The sequence below is a fragment of the Euphorbia lathyris genome, chromosome 6 (genome assembly GCF_963576675.1).
Source record: "Euphorbia lathyris chromosome 6, ddEupLath1.1, whole genome shotgun sequence".
Classification (NCBI taxonomy): Eukaryota; Viridiplantae; Streptophyta; class Magnoliopsida; order Malpighiales; family Euphorbiaceae; genus Euphorbia; species Euphorbia lathyris.
The window spans coordinates 44,029,822-44,048,393 of record NC_088915.1 but is presented as its reverse complement, the minus strand read 5'-3'; the positions used below and the strand labels follow the sequence as shown (position 1 = coordinate 44,048,393).

Below are 18,572 nucleotides of genomic sequence, written 5' to 3'. Positions count from 1 at the left end.
ATCCATGGTAGGAAGACATATCATAATCGGCTAATTCTCCATGGGCACCCAAAACTATAGCGGTAATAAAATTACCTAGAGGGACTTGAATGGTGTGAGCCCTCGAAGCACGATACAAATTATCAAATAGCATACCAATGCTATCAACACTCAAACCGTTCAACAAGCAATCAATAACAAACAAATCCCCAACTTGAATCTTGGAGCTCTCAGCATGACCAAACAACGAAAAACTCAAGAATTTGTGAAAGAAAAACAAACAATTGTCCTTAATCATCTTGCTTGAAGTGTTTTTCGAATTAAAATAGTCTTGACCCGAAAGAGTATTCCAAATGGGGTCATTATCAAAATCCTTTTGCTTGTCAAAGAAATCACTTGTAGGGAAACCAAACATATTTCCCATTGCTTCATAATCAATGGTGTAAGTCACACCATTATTTCTAAAAGAGATAGAAGTCTTCTTCTTATTAATTTTCAAAGTAACCAAAAACTCCACGATGTATTCCGTAATGCTAGGAAATCTCATTGAAACAAAAGTTTGCCAACCTAAAGTATCAAGGTAAGCATTAATCCGAGTAGAGAAGTTTAACTCTCTTACCGAATCAAAGTCAAGGAAGTGCATGTCCACAAACTCCCTCTTAGAATTGGAAAAATGTGTGAAGCGAGCGGCCTCTTCCTCGGAAGCTATATCAAAATAAGCCCCACAACGAACATGAAGGCGATTGGCTTCCATAATCACTGGCTTGTGACTGATGCGCTTGGTTCGATGTTGGGGTTTAGTGTCCTATAGACAATTGTTCAAGGATACAAACTTAATGTAAATGAATTGTTCTTTATATCATTTGTTTAATGATATATATGTTTTATAACTATATAAAGGCAATCCCTTTTAAGCACTAAATAAAGTCTAATAAAAGGAAATCCGTAAGTTTATTTAAAGTGATTATAAAGTGTTCATACAAGCATGAAGTGAGACAAAACTTTATAGTAAACTGATAAACTTAAAACCACCCCAAATCAAGTGATATGTTTGGGATTGACATATCACTGTTGAGACTTGTATGTAACAATGTCTTCTGTCCGACAGAAAGCTGATCTCACAAGCTTCATATATACAAATATCTGGACAGTTACATAGATCCGATGAAACGTTGTTCATTATGATTGGGGATCCGATTTGAGATAACAAGATGGGTAGATTCATCCTTGTCACCTGTTCATCTCATTGGTATTAATAGGTATAACTAATCCTCAGACTCAAAGGAATATTAATTGGTATTCTGGATTACGGAATGTGATGCTTTGACTCTGGTGTAACACGATCCTTAACAGAGATGACTCTGGGGTGTGAACAGTAGACGTTGGGTATCACAGGAAGTAATTGTGGAGTCGTTATATATTGGATTGAGCATTTATCACTCCCGATAAATGGGAGATACATCCATGGATCGCTTGTGGAAGACTCGACTCTAAATCCTTGCAAGGTGATAGCTTAAGAGTAAGAAATACAGATTTCACTTAACCTATCTTTTTGAGTTGACTCGACCTGTACAAGTAAAACGAACGTCTCGCTATATGTGACTTGACATCACCCATAGTCATAAGATTCAGTTCAAGGATGTAGTTGATAAAGGATCGAATTATACTGTAACTAATACGAAAAGGTTAACGACAGAATCAACCTGTCTTCTTATAGCTCTGGGGGAATGATTACGGACTTGCTAATCACATACTCTGTACATCATTCCGTTATGCAAAGATTAAATATAATTCTTTGAAAATTAATTTAATAACGTTGCATACGGCTAGAAGCAATAAGAACCTAATGGATCACATATAAGACTTGGAACCTAAAAGGGAGATAGATGTTAATTAATTGATAGAAGCCCAATTGAGCCCAATAAGGCCCATGGACATAAGGGGTCGAAATTCATGTAGTGATATACATGAATAATTAATTTGATTTTGTTAATCCTAATTAGATTAGGAATATGAATTAAATTAATTAAGAGATAATTAAGTTAGGAGTTTTAATTAGATTAATATACTCCTATTATTATCCAATAAGATTATTATTATTATCCTTAATACATTAGATATATAGTGAGATAATAATTAGGAATTCTATTCCGAATGGAATTCCTATTCAGTAACCTAATTCTATCTAACTAGGGATTAGATACAAAAGATTATAAATACCCATTCCCTTGAGATTTTCGAAATCCAAGCAAGCCATACCCTACTTGTGATTTTCGAAATTCACCTAGTCCAAGAGAGAGAAAATTCGACACCCCTAGTTCGAGGACGAGATTTCTCTACGGCTTCGTTTGATCAATTGATTTTCATCTATTTCTTTTATCCTTGATCTTGTGTTGATTAGTTAGAGGCAATCTACTTTGGTTGCTATTCAACGGTTGATTCTAAATTAATCTTCCCGTGTTTTATTTCGTGTTTGGGAACTCGAAGAAGAAAAACAAACAAAAGGGAGAAATTCGTTTTACTACTCCTACATCAGGTCAGTTCACGATTTCATGGATTCCTGGAGATTGAACCGTCGGATCGTCATGATTTTTGGACAGGAGCTTCTAGACATATTCTTCCACGTTTCCACCGAAGGGATTGTTGTTCGGAGGTCTGAAAGGTCTGTTTCGGATAGGGGCAGATTGGTAGACAGTTTCTATCTCTTTTGAAGTTGTGGGCACTTTGTTTGCAACGGTAGATAGAACTTCTAAAAGGTATTTCTTCTTATCCTTCTTTATATGAAATAACGGTTAACGGATCTTGTGGTTAAATGGAAATAGGTTAAAATTTTTATATTTCCGCTGCTATACCTTAGCCTAATTTCCAACAGTGGTATCAGAAACATCGTTAAATCCGTTATTTCATATATGAAAATTTAGAAGTTTTCAATAGGATTGAATAAATATTTATAGTTAGGATTAATTAACAAATTGTTTTGATTAATTAATTCTAAAGATAAATAAGTTTTAATTTATTGTTAATTAAAACAGATTATGCGTATGTTCCTAATTATTTTGGTTGATAATCATTATAACAAAATCTATTAGTTTTATAGTTAGATTGATAAAATCAGTTTTATTAATTCTAAAGATAAAACGAAAATCTATAGTAGTTTTTCCTATTTTCTGAAAATCGTTTTAAAACCGTTTTAGAACTGATATATATATATTTAAAATCATTTTTATATTTAAATATATATGTTTCAGAAATTGATAGTTTTCTGTTTTGATTATCGAATGAAAATTTGTTTAAAAGTTTGTTTTACCAATTTGTAAATCAAAATGTTAAATGAATTAGAATCAAAATAATTGGATCGTGCATAATTAAAGTTTTGTATAGTTATATTAATCTAAAAATTAATATAAAAGATACGAAAACTATTAGAAGTAAAATTGGATGAAAGTTAATTGATATGTTAATGTGATTAACATAAATATTACATAAGATAGTTATGTAATCAGCCAATTAAATTTATTTAATTGAGTCTATGCATGTTTGGAGTTATGGACATATTTGGACCCTCTTTAGTCTTTTGGTATTTTTGAAATAGGGTCTGCGAGTCCTGCCTTTCTACTATCTATTGTAATTTCTCCTCTCATCTGATTCCCTTCAATTCAATTGAAGTTTTCTTTAGCAGTATAGAAATTAATATGTAATTTCAATGCGCCATGGAGAAGACGGAGGACCTAAAGAGAAATATGTAATAGTTAGTATTTCCTTAGGTTTGCCCTTTTACTCCGTCTCTGGCTCGACGGAATAATTTAGATGATATGTCCATAACGCCAATGTATGTGAATGTATGTGTCTGATGTATGCTAAAGCAAATCAAGACTAAGTTAAATTATGAGACCTAAAATAAAATCCCTCATTAAAAAGTTAAGTAAATAAACAAGTTATTAAAATCGGTTGCCCCTCCCTAATATTATAATTCAGCCGGCAGTGCTGAGGGCCTTTGGGTTGTTGAGTAAACTCAAGCTCGGGGTCCTTTCGGTAACACCTGAATTATCGAAAATCATTTTTCATGAATATGGGGTAATACTTAAATTAGATTATGATAATTGGATGAGTAAACTCATGTTGTCATAAACTAATGGGCAAGACGGTTGGGATTAATATGAATAGCATATTAGTTACTAATGTGGTTAGTAACCCAATAACCTAGGAATCACATTAAAGATGTGATTGATTACATGAATCTACCTAATGAATGAGACTAGCTTGTTGAGTAAACTCAAGGCGAAACCTCAGGAGTTAGGATCCTAGCTCACTAAAGGATTTGTGAAATTCTTCGAATTAATATGGAGGGCTATTAATTTGGCAAAATAGTGGGAGCAATCTAAAATAAACTAAAAGGCCTATAATTTTAGATTGATATACTTTAAGCAAATGAATGACATACGTTTACTCTTTCTCACTCTCAGGTTTAATTAAACCCACTCTTATAATCATGACTAACACCGATCTGCGAAACATTATTACCGATAACAAATTGAATGGTTCAAACTTCACCGACTGGTATCGCAACCTCAAAATTGTTTTGAAGTTCGAGAGGAAAGGGTATGTACTTGATACACCGATACCCCCTTACCCAACGGATGATGCTCCCTACCAAGAATTTTATGCTTACTTGAAACATAAATCTGATGACGATCAAACGGGAGACATCATATTTGCATCTTTGACACCGGAAGTAAAAAGGCAACTACATTCAGATATGGATGCCTATTCCATGGTCAAGCACCTAAAAGAGTTATTTGTGAATGAAACTCGATGCGAGCGCTTCGAAATAACCAAGGAGTTATATAAAAGCAAGATGCAGATGGGCACATCTGTAATGGCACATTGTGCAAAGATGATCAGCCTTATCACCAAGTTTTCTAGTATTGGAGATGCGATGGACCATGAACTAAGTGAAAACTTACTTCTTCAGTCCCTCCCCGAGAGTTACACACAGTTCATCATGAACTACCAAATGAGTGGCTTGCAAACCTCTCTTGTAGAGCTTGCGCATATGCTCGAGTCAGTCGAGCCCATTATAAAAGAAAACGAGGAGATACTGGCCCTTGCTATTGAAGGATCGAGAAAAAGGAAAGGGATCTCTCCCAATCCAAACCATCTTGATAAAGGCAAGGGGGCTGAGCTCACCGAAACGAAGGGAAAGGAATTAAAGAGGCCCAAAGGAAAGTGCTACTATTGTGGTGACTTGGGGCATTGGAAGAGAAACTGCGTGGAGTACCTGACCTTCCACAAGAAGGAAAATGACGGTACTTCAACATCTGGTATGTTTTATATTGAAATAAATACAGTTTCACTATCTGAATCTTGGGTATTAGATACCGGATGTGGATCTCATATTTGTACAAATATGCATGAGCTAAATCAGACTAGGGAACTAAAGAAAGAAAGCATAAGCTTGCGAGTAGGAAATGGAGCAAGAGTTGCCGCCCTCGCAATTGGAGATTATGTTTTAAATTTGCCCTCTCGGCTTGTAATAGAATTAAGGAATTGTTTATACGTTCCTCAAATGTCTCGTAACATTATTTCTATTAGCCGTCTTGTTGACGACGGTTTTCATATTTCAATAAAAGACAAGAGTTGCAATTTTTATAAAGATTCGATCTTTTATTTTTCAGGAATTTCACAAAATGGGATTTATGTGTTAGATAACAAAATTCCTGCTTTTGCAATTGATACCAAAAGACATAAGCTAGATAATTCAACTTACTTGTGGCATTGTCGTTTAGGCCACATAAACAAGAGACACATGCTAAAGCTACATTCAGATGGGCTTATAGATCCAATCGATCCCGAATCATTGGAAACATGCGAATCATGTTTAAAAGGTAAAATGACAAAGACACCCTTTAGCAATAAAGGTGAGCGTGTATCAGACACTCTAGGACTCATTCATTCAGATGTATGTGGTCCTATGTCAGTCCAAGCAAGAGGAGGATTCAGATTCTTCATAAGCTTCATAGATGACCATACCCGATATGGTTACATCTACTTGATGAAGAACAAGTCAGAAGCTTTTGAGAAATTCAAATGCTTCAAGAATGAAGTAGAAAATCAATTAGGAAAGAAAATAAAGACGCTTCGATCTGATCGAGGTGGCGAATGTCTTTCAGATGATTTTCAAAATTATCTAACTAAATGTGGGATATGCTCACAATGGACACCTCCCTATACACCACAACACAATGGTGTGTCCGAGAGGAGAAACCGTACCCTATTAGATATGATACGATCCATGATGAGCATGGCCTTACTTCCAAAGATGTTCTAGGGCTATGCCTTAGAAACTGCCCTCTTCACCCTAAATCGAGTACCAACTAAATGCGCCAGTTCCACACCATATGAATTGTTCGTTGGTAGGAAACCCGTGTTTTCATTTATGAGAGTATGGGGTTGTTCAGCCTTTGTCAAACGCATTGCGTCCGACAAACTAGATTCGAAATCTGATAAATGTTTCTTCATTGGATACCCTAAGGAAACTATGGGATATTACTTCTATCATCTAGATGATCAGAAAGTAATCGTATCCAAGCACGCAACCTTCTTAGAGAAAGAGTTTCTCGAAGAAACACAAAAGGGAAGCATGATTGAACTTGACGAAGTTCAAGAAGAAGAAACACCGACTGAAACAACAGAGGCGTTTGAGGTACCCGAAGGAGTCCCATTAGATGAGACTCCAGTGCCACCTATTCGTAGATCACAAAGAGTTTGTGAACTCCCAGTTAGATATGGTTTTCTAGTGGGAGATGATAATGAGGTTCCCGTGTTAGACGACGAACCCGAAAACTACGAAGAGGCTCTTACTAGTCCAGATTCTAAAGCATGGTTTGAGGCCATGGATTCTGAAATGGATTCCATGTATACTAACCAAGTGTGGACTTTGGTTGATCCACCCGAAGGGATAATACCCATTGGGTGCAGGTGGATCTTCAAAAAGAAGACATACATGGATGGAAAGGTTAGCACCTACAAAGCTAGGTTAGTAGCGAAAGAATATCGTCAGAAGCAAGGAATTGATTATGATGAAACTTTCTCTCCTGTGGCTATGTCCAAATCAATCAGAATCATGCTTGCAATTGCCGCTCACTACGATTATGAGATTTGGCAAATGGATGTGAAAACAGCTTTCCTAAACGGAAACCTGCTTGAGGATGTATATATGATGCAGCCTGAAGGGTTCATATCGAAGGATGCAAATAAAGTTTGCAAACTTCAGAGATCCATTTATGGACTCCAGCAAGCATCTAGAAGCTGGAATAAGCGTTTTGACGAAACCATAAAACAATTTGGTTTTGAACAAAATTGCGAAGTAGCTTGCATTTACAAGAAAGCAAGTGGGGAGCTCTATAGCATTTCTCATACTATATGTGGACGATATATTATTAATGGGAAATGGCGTTGCTCTCTTACAGTCAGTGAAAGTATGGTTATCTAGTAACTTCTCAATGAAAGACCTTGGTGAAGCAGCTTATATACTTGGTATAAAGATCTATAGAGATAGATCGAGAAGACTGCTTGGTCTTTCACAGGCTACATACATTGAAAAGGTGCTAAATCGGTTTAGCATGCTTGAATCAAAACGAGGTAACTTACCCATGTTACATGGAGTAAAGTTAAACAATCATCAATGTCCTAAAACCGATGATGATAAACGATGCATGGTTGTAGTCCCATACGCCAGCGCAATCGGTTTGATTATGTATGCTATGCTATGCACTAGACCTGACGTAGCGTTCGCGTTATCTGTAACGAGTCGTTACCAAGGGAATCCAGGAGACGAGCATTGGATTGCCGTCAAGAACATTCTTAAGTACTTGAGAAGAACTAAAGATATGTTCCTAGTGTACGGAGAAGGTGATCTGAAAATAGAAGGATTTTCAGACGCAAGTCATCTCACAGATGAGAATGATTATAAATCCCAATCAGGATACCTGTTTATCTTGAATGGGGGCGCGGTCAGTTGGAAGAGTTCCAAGCAGGGAAGCGTAGCTTTCTCTACGACCGAGTCAGAGTATATCGCAGCTGCGGAAGCAGCAAAGGAAGCGGTTTGGATTAGAAAGTTCATTACAGAACTAGGTGTGGTGCCTGACATTGTCAATCCCATTACACTGTATTGTGATAACAATGGAGCCATTGCGCAAGCAAAGGAACCACGGTCTCATAATGCATCCAAGCATTACCTTAAGCGATACCACATCATTAGAGAGATTGTGGCTAGAGGAGATGTGAGAATAGAAAGAGTACCTACAGAGGACAACGTTGCAGATCCGTTGACAAAGCCTTTAACCCAGAGAATACATGATCGTCATTTAACTTCTACTGGGATAAGTTTTAGAAACAATTGGCTTTAGTCCAAGTGGGAGTATGTTGGGGTTTAGTGTCCTATAGCAATTGTTCTAGGATACAAACTTAATGTAAATGAATTGTTCTTTACATCATTTGTTTAATGAGATATATGTTTTATAACTATATAAAGGCAATCCCTTTTAAGCACTAAATAAAGTCTAATAAAAGGAAATCCGCAAGTTTATTTAAAGTGATTATAAAGTGTTCATACAAGCATGAAGTGAGACAAAACTTTATAGTAAACTGATAAACTTAAAACCACCCTAAGTCAAGTGATATGTTTGGGATTGACATATCACTGTTGAGACTTGTATGTAACAATGTCTTCTGTCCGACATAAAGCTGATCTCACAAGCTTCATATATACAGATATCTGGACAGTTACATAGATCCGATGAAACATTGTTCATTAGGATTGAGGATCCGATTTGAGATAACAGGATGGGTAGATTCATCCTTGTCACCTGTTCATCTCATTGGTATTAATAGGTATAACTAATCCTCAGACTCAAAGGAATATTAATTGGTATTCTGGATTACGGAATGTGATGCTTTGACTCTGGTGTAACACGATCCTTAACAGAGATGACTCTAGGGTGTGAACAGTAGACGTTGGGTATCACAGGAAGTAATTGCGGAGTCATTATATATTGGATTGAGCATTTATCACTCCCGATAAATGGGAGATACATCCATGGATCGCTTGTGGAAGACTCGACTCTAAATCCTTGCAAGGTGATAGCTTAAGAGTAAGAAATACAGATTTCACTTAACCTATCTTTTTGAGTTGACTCGGCCTGTACAAGTAAAGCGAACGTCTCGCTATATGTGAATTGACATCACCCATAGTCATAAGATTCAGTTCAAGGATGTAGTTGATAAAGGATCGAATTATACTGTAACTAATACGGAAAGGTTAACGACAGAATCAACTTGTCTTCTTATAGCTCTGGGGAATGATTACGGACTTGTTAATCACATACTCTATACATCATTCCGTTATGCAAAGATTAAATATAATTCTTTGAAAATTAATTTAATAACGTTGCATACGGCTAGAAGCAATAAGAACCTAATGGATCACACATAAGACTTGGAACCTAAAAGGGAGATAGATGTTAATTAATTGATAGAAGCCCAATTGAGCCCAATAAGGCCCATGGACATAAGGGGGTCGAAATTCATGTAGTGATATACATGAATAATTAATTTGATTTTGTTAATCCTAATTAGATTAGGAATATGAATTAAAGTAATTAAGAGATAATTAAGTTAGGAGTTTTAATTAGATTAATATACTCCTATTATTATCCAATAAGGTTATTATTATTATCCTTAATATATTAGATATATAGTGAGATAATAATTAGGAATTCTATTCCGAATGGAATTCCTATTCAGTAACCTAATTCTATCTAACTAGGGATTAGATACAAAAGATTATAAATACCCCTTCCCTTGAGATTTTTGAAATCCAAGCAAGCCATACCCTACTTGTGATTTTCGAAATTCACCTAGTCCAAGAGAGAGAAAATTCGACACCCCTAGTTCGAGGACAAGATTTCTCTACGGCTTCGTTTGATCAATTGATTTTCATCTATTTCTTTTATCCTTGATCTTGTGTTGATTAGTTAGAGGCAATCTACTTTGGTTGCTATTCAACGGTTGATTCTAAATTAATCTTCCCGTGTTTTATTTCATGTTTGGGAACTCGAAGAAGAAAAACAAACAAAAGGGAGAAATTTGTTTTACTACTCCTACATCAGGTCAGTTCACGATTTCGCGGATTCCCGGAGATTGAACTGTTGGATTGTCGCGATTTTTGGACAGGAGCTTCTAGACATATTCTTCCACGTTTCCACCGAAGGGATTGTCATTCGGAGGTCTGTTTCGGATAGGGGAAGATTGGTAGACAGTTTCTATCTCTTTTGAAGTTGTGGGCACTTCGTTTGCAACGGTAGATAGAACTTCTAAAAGGTATTTCTTCTTATCCTTCTTTATATGAAATAACGGTTAACAGATCTTGTGGTTAAATGGAAATAGGTTAAAAATTTTATATTTCCGCTGCTATACCTTAGCCTAATTTCCAACATTCTAGGCATGATCGTTGGTGTTAGGGTTTGAAAATAGAGAAGAAGAGATGTAGAGAGAATAGCAAAAGGTTGAAGATGAGTTGGGAATGGTAAGGGTTAATTGAATGAAAGAGAAGGTAGATGAAAGGGTAATTGATTATGAATAGTGATGAATAAATTGGGAAGAGTAAAAGTAGTGTATTGGGAAGAGTTTAGAGTGAGGGATTGGGTAAAAATTGAGGTGATTTGATGTTTGTGTAGGGAGTAGGTATATATAGGGTTGAATAGAGTGAATTATAGGTAGATTAGGAATAGGAATATGCTAATTTTAGTGCCAAATTCAGACTCCACATGCCATATAACACGCATGTCGCGACCGAGAATCCGGATTCTCGGTCGCGACACGGCAATTTCAGAGAGAAAATTTCTCTGAAATTGGCTCGTTTTCACTGATCTTTCTGAGAATAATTAATTCTCGGCCGAGAATCGGCCCATGGTGGCTGAAATTTGCGCATTTTAACTCCATTCGTGCAATTTTCTAAGTAATTATGGCCTGAAACTAATTAAAACTGTACCTCTACTTAAAAACATAAATGAAAAAGCATTAAATACAAGAAAAACCAAAGGTTTATCCTTATTAATTGGAAAATAATGAGACATAAATGCCTTAGTTAGTTTTAATAAATCATTAATGGACATTAAAACATATAAGTTAAATGAATCTTCTTAAATTTAATTAAGTGTAAGTTTATGTTAAATAATAATTCATTGTTTGAAATCTTAAATGTTTAAACAAAAGCGAATGAATGAATTAAAATATGGATACATGAATCCGTGATACAATAAATCCACGAATTAAGATAGAGATACATAAAATTATGGGTAATAAGTTCAAATGAATATGTGTGTTAATCTTTTATATAAGATCATATAAATTCATTAAAAGCATTAGCATGTTCATATTGTAATAATGAATAGTGTTTATTAACATGAAATGGATTTAATAAAGATGGATTGATTATCACATATGAACTGGAACAGATATATAAATCAGAATTAAACTAAGAAATGAACAAAAATGAATTGAAACTTTATTGAAGAACACATATGTACAGATTGAAAATAAACATATATACAAAGAAAAGTTAATTAATAACAAAGCACAAATATTTACATATTCAAAACCGAAACAAACGAAATTAATCTAAATACTCATCCCTATGAATTGGGACTCACATGGCCCTATAACGCTCTAGTTTTAACTGCACGAAGGTTTGACGTTCTGGTGCAGAAAGAAAACGCGGACCTGTCCTAAAGATACGTTTCACGAGGCCTTCATATTCCAGGAACTCATAGTCCAATGTTGGAAAAGATTCAGCATCGCTCCAAGGAACAGAAATTGTCCCCTTGGCCCCGAGAATTATGCCACAGATGATATTGCCGAAACCAATCTTCTTATCCTTAGATCGAGAAGCGGCAACAAGACCTTCCATCAAAATTTTGGAGGTATCAAATGTATTGCCTTGGAAAATATCTCCAAGGACATATAAGTCTGTGTCTTTGACAACACTGCTAAACGTGCGTCCGAACAAACTGTGACATAAAAATTTATGTAAATATAACATCGAATTGGAGTTGATGGATTGGTTGTAGGCGAGACGTGGATTGAAACACCAAAATCCCGTTAACATCCTCCAAATGTCTCTGGATGTCATATCTCTGCCAGGATGATGTATGGTTGTGTCCCTCGGGGGAAAACCAAACCAGTCATGTAATTCAGGGTATCCAAACGTAAAGGTTTCGCCATCTCTACGAAAACTAAGACACACCCGTCGCTTGTTCACAAAGCGTACTGTATAGAAAAATTCGAGAATCCAGTCTGCAATAATAGGAAACCTCATATGGGCGAACTTGGTCCATCCTAATATCTCCACATAGCGATTCATATCATCGATGATCCCGAGTTTATCATTTAAGAACTCGTCCATATCCAGCATGCCAACAAAGAATTTGTAGCGAAGTCTGTAGTAGCGTCTGCCTTCGTCATGATTGTATATAGGAAATGGCGCACCGTAGCGTTCTGACAAGTCAGGACGCTTATTGCGTGAGGCATCGATCTGCTTGGAAGTTTTGTTTTTGGTAGTCATGGTTTTGAGGGGCAAAAAAAAGTTTTTGTAACTTTTGTATAATGGTGTTTTGAGAATATCAGATATGTGTCTGACAGAGATGAATAGAAAAGTAAGTAACAGAAATTTGAACCTCTTGATTTATTTATAGGAATCATAGGATGAAAGAAAGTGTCTTTTTGATGCGAAAAGATATAAAATCAGACCTCTTGGAGTTGATGGAACTCAAATTTTCGAGTTTGAATAGCTGTGTCTGCATGAGGAAGAAGAAACAGGTCTAATGGTGCAGAAAACACCCGTGTCGCGACCGAGAATCCCGATTCTCGGTCGCGACACGCTGATTTCCTCTTGGAAATCAGGCGTCGAAACCCTTTAATTCTGATTCTCGGTAAGATCAGAAAATCTCTTACCTTCTTGGACAAATTTGAAAGTGTGAATTCTCAACTGAGAATCCTAAATTCTCGACTGAGAATCGCTGAATTTCTTCTAATTCGAACTATTAACCTAAAATCTGATTAAAAACATGACTTAAATATATTTTCATGTATCTAAAACTTGATATAAATTCATCTAATAACTAAAAATCATAAAAATGTGTAAAAATAAAACAAAATAAAAGCTAAACTATGAATTTAAACAAAAACAAAATAAAAGAAGTACATGAAAACGAATTAATCTTCATGAAATTTTGTTATGAACTCAATTTCCTTAATTGGAGCATTTTCATAATAGATTTTGCATCTATTACCATTAACCTTAAATCGAACTCCGTTAGGTCCTTCAAGTTCTAAAGATCCATAGTCGAATGTTTTAACGACTAAATATGATCCTGTCCATCTAGACTTAAGTTTACCTGGAAACAATCGGAGTCGTGAATTAAACAACAACACCTTATCTGCAACGCGAAAGCTTTTGACTTTAATCTTGGCGTCGTGCCATTTTTTCACTTTCTCTTTATATATTTTTGCATTTTCGTAAGATAAATGTCGTAATTCATCCAACTCATTCAAGTCGAACAAACGTTTCTTACCTGCTTGTTGTAAATCATAGTTAAGTGCTTTAATAGCCCAATAAGCTTTATGTTCTAATTCTATTGGCAAATGACATGCTTTCCCATACATTAATCGGTATGGTGTCATTCCTATTGGTGTTTTAAATGCAGTACGGTATGCCCATAACGCATTGTTAAGTTTACAAGACCAGTCTCTCCTTGAAGACGAAACTATTTTCTCTACAATCCATTTGAGTTCTCTATTTGATATCTCCGATTGACCATTCGATTGAGGATGGTATGGCGTAGATACGTGGTGGTGTACTCCATATTTTCTCATAAGCGTTTCAAAACTTTGGTTTATGAAATGGGTACCTCCATCACTTATCATGACTCTAGGGCATCCAAATCTACAAAATATATCTTCAAGAAATTTAACAACGACCTTAGCATCATTCGTAGGGGTTGCAATTGCTTCAACCCACTTTGAAACATAATCTACGGCTACTAAAATATAAGTTTTACCAAAAGAAGGGGGAAAAGGACCCATGAAATCGATCCCCCACACGTCGAAGACTTCAACTTCTAACATGTTTGTGAGAGGCATCTCATCTTTCCTTCCTAAATTCCCGGTTCTTTGACATTTGTCACAACGAATAACAAACGAATGAACGTCCTTAAACAATGTAGGCCAAAAGAATCCACATTCTAATATCATGGCTACTGTTTTACTAACGCCGTTATGTCCTCCATAAGAGCTAGAATGACATTCTGACATTATAGACCCGTATTCATTTTCGCTAACGCATCTCCTAATCATACCATCACCACAAGTTTTGAATAAGAAAGGATCTTCCCAAAAATATTGTTTAATATCGAAAAAGAATTTTTTTCCTTTGATGGAAACTTAACCCTTCTGGAACGCTGCAAGATAATTTGCTATATCCACATACCATGGTGACATGACATTTTTTATTTGATAGAGATATTCATCAAGAAAATCATCTCGTATACCGATAGTTTCTCCTATAGGACCATTTCATCCTCAAGTCTCGATAGATGATCGGCGACAAGGTTTTCTACTCCTTTTTTGTCTTTAATTTCTATATCAAATTCTTGTAATAACAAAACCCATCTAATCAGACGTGGTTTTGCATCTTTCTTAGCAAATAGATACCTTAAAGCTGCGTGGTCGGTATATATAATAACTTTCGATCCTAACAGGTACGACCTAAACTTATCACATGCAAAAACTACCGCTAGCATTTCTTTTTTGGTTGTGGTGTAATTTAATTGTGCACCGGACAGTGTGTGACTGGCATAATAAATAACATTAAGTTTCTTATCCTTCCTTTGACCTAAAACACATCTGACAACTAAGTCACTTGCATCGCACATGATTTCAAAAGGTAAATCCCAATCGGGTTTAGCAATTATGGGTGCACTGACTAAAGCTGTCTTCAATGTTTCAAAAGCTTTAACACAATCTTCATTAAAATCAAAGGTTGAGTCTTTCATGAGTAAATTAGTAAGTGGTTTGGAAATTACAGAGAAGTTTTTAATAGATCGTCTGTAAAGCCCAGAATGTCCTAAAAATGACCGTACTCCCTTAACAGTAGTTGGAGGGGGTAATTTTTCTATCACTGAAGTTTTTGCTCTATCCACTTCTAATCCTTTTCAGATATTTTATGACCTAAAACAATTCCTTCATCAACCATGAAATGACATTTTTCCCAGTTTAGTACTAAATTCGTCTCTTCACATCTAGACAAAACTTTATCTAAATTTCCTAAACATGCATCGAAAGAATCTCCGTAAACTGAAAAATCATCCATAAAAACTTCCATGATATCTTCAATGAAATCGTTAAAAATTGCAGTCATACAACGTTGAAATGTTGCTGGTGCATTACATAGACCAAAGGGCATTATCCTATATGCAAATGTTCCATAAGGACATGTGAAGGTTGTTTTATCTTGGTCATCCGGGTAAATATAAATTTGAAAGAATCCGGAGTAACCATCTAGAAAACAATAGAAAGCATGACCGGCTATCCTTTCAATCATTTGATCGATGAAAGGTAGAGGAAAATGATCTTTCCTGGTCGCTTTGTTTAGGTTCCTATAATCTATACAAACCCTCCAACCGGTGGTGGTTCGTGTAGGTATTAATTCACCTTCGTCATTCCTTACAACAGTTATGCCTCCCTTTTTCGGTACACAATGGATTGGGCTAACCCATTCACTATCCGAGATAGGATAAATGATTCCATTGTCTAAAAGTTTAGTAATCTCATTTTGACTACTTCTTTCATGTTCGGATTTAAGCGTCTTTGTCTATCCGCTTTAGGTGGCTTATCTTCTTCTGAGTGAATTCTGTGTATTGCAATACTAGGATTAATTCCTTTCAAGTCTGAAATCTGCCATCCCATACTTCCTATCCTATTTCTAACAACTTCTTTCAATTTTTCTTCTTGAACATTTGTTAATTTGTTAGAGATAATTATAGGTAGATAATCGCCTTCGCCTAAGAAAGCGTACCTCAAATGGTCTGGTAACTCTTTAAGTTCTAATTTAGGGGGTATTACAGTCGAAGGCAGAACTGGTCCATCTTCTCGAATCAAAGGCTCTGGGTCCTTATCTTCTAATTCTTCTCCCATTATAGGTTCTATTATTTCTTTTTTTTTTGAATAATGTCATTGACACATTCTTCAACTAAGTCAAGTTTCATACAAGCGAATTCCTCCATAGGATATTTCATCGCTTTGTTCATGTTAAACTTGATCTTATCTTCTCCTATCCTTAAAACTACTTTCCCTTCTGACACATCAACTAGAGCACGTCCCGTGTTCATAAACGGTCTATCAAAAATTAGTGGACAATTAACGTCATATGCAAAATTTAATATAACGAAATCGGTAGGAAAAATAAACTTATCAACTTTAACTAAAACGTCTTCAATTATACCATATGGTCTTTTAGTGGTTTGATCCGCTAATTGCAAAACCATATTGGTACGTTTGATATCTTCTTCTAAACCTAACCTATTAAAAATAGACAACGACATTAAGTTTATACTCGCTCCTAAATCACAAAGACAACTTGGGAATTCAATATCTCCCAATTTACACGGAATAGTAAAACATCCGGGATCTTTGAGTTTAGTAGGCAAATTGCTAGACACTATTGAACTACAGTCTTCAGTTAGCAAAATGGATGAAATTCCTTCCCAACTAATTTTCTTTGAAATTAAATCCTTTAAGAACTTACCATAGTTAGGAATTTGCATAATCGCATCCATAAACGTCAAATTAATGTGCAAATTTTTAAGTTTATCCAGAAATGTTAAAAGTTGTTTGTCATAGTCCTTATTTCGAACTTTGTGTGGAAAAGGTGGTTTGGGTACAAAAGTTTTTGTACTTGAGTCAATTGGTGAACTTTTTGCGTTTGATGTATCGTCTTTGGACTTTGGTAAATCAGATCCTGGTAAAGTCGAATCTCCGGGCATTTCCGGACCTAAGTAATTTTTCTCTGAACGAAGAGTGATAGCCTTTACATGCTCTTTCGGATTTTCTTCCGTATGGCTGGGAAGACTTCCCTCTTTTCGGGATGGAATTGATTTAGCAATTTGGCCAATTTGAACCTCCAAATTATGGATACTAGATGAGTGGTTTTTAATAAGCTGATCGAATTTATTTTCGATCCGTTTAAAACCATCGTCGTGATTACTTATTTTTCCACCGATAGCATCTATGAATTTGTTGATTTTAGAAGATAAAGTGCTAATCGTATCTCTTGATTGATTTTGATAATTATTGGTACGATTTTGATTAGCATTTGTATTATTATTATTATCTCTCCAATTAAAGTTAGGATGATTCCTCCATCCAGGATTATAGGTATTAGAATAAGGATTATTAGTTTGGTTTTGTCCTTGGACAAAATTTACCTGTTCGATCTCGCTCATACCTTCACAATCCACATCCGTTTGGATTGGATTCCCGTTGGCATCGCACGGTGCCATAAACCTATCAATTTTGTGCGATAAGGCAGAAAATTGGGCTTGTAACATCGCGACTGGATCAACATTCACTATACCTTTAACTGATGATGTGTTTGAGGATGATGGTTTCGCCACTGGTATATGTCCACGTTCCGCGGGCCACATACTGCTCTTGATTGCCATTTCCTCCAAAAGTTCTTTTGCCTGGGCTGATGTCTTCTTCATAAATAACCCTCCCGACATAGCATCTAATGAACCCCTAGTTGTAGGATTTAATCCATTATAAAATGTTTGCATTAAAAGTGCATCGGGCAATTGGTGGTGTGGGCATAAACGTTGAAGTTTTTTAAAACGTTCCCAAGCCTCATAAAGAGTTTCGTTATCATTTTGAGAAAAAGATGTTAACTCTTTTATGACTCTTGCTGTTTTTGCTAAAGGAAAATATTTTGATAAAAATGCTTGGGCTAATTGTTCCCAAGTTGCAAATGTTGCGCCTGGCATCGAAGTTAACCACTCTTTGGCTCTATCCTTCAAAGTGAAAGGAAAAAGGCGAAGTTTGATTGCTTCGGCAGTCACATCTGGTATTTTAAAAGTGTCACAAATTTCAAGGAAATTTGTCAAATGGGTGTTAGGATTTTCGTTAGGTAACCCATAAAATGTTACATTATTTTGCAACATATTAAGCAATGTTGGCTTAATTTCAAATTGGTTTGCGGTGATTCTGGGTCTAACAATACTATTGGTTACACCGGCCACCCCTGGCCTAGCGTAATCCATAAGTGTTGGTGGGTCTGCCATAATATCTGGCTCGGTATTTGTTTTTAATGGAGTTTTGTTTTTGTTTTTCTTGTTTTTCTTGTTCTTTTTAATGGTTTTTTCAATTTCTGGGTCTATAGGGTCTGGTGCAATGCCTGAACTTCGAGAACTGCGCATGAACTTGAAATCTTGCACGAACCAAAACTACCTTCAAAACAGAATTTGAAAAATAATTATGTTAGT

At 35.8% G+C, this 18,572-nt stretch overlaps 1 non-coding gene across 1 annotated transcript; it reads left to right on the top strand.

The window, feature by feature from the left end:
• Positions 1–17,886: 17,886 nt before the first annotated feature.
• On the top strand, positions 17,887–17,993 carry LOC136234390 (small nucleolar RNA R71). Its single transcript, XR_010691275.1, has one exon. It is a non-coding gene; the product is annotated as a small nucleolar RNA R71 (small nucleolar RNA).
• Positions 17,994–18,572: the final 579 nt, after the last annotated feature.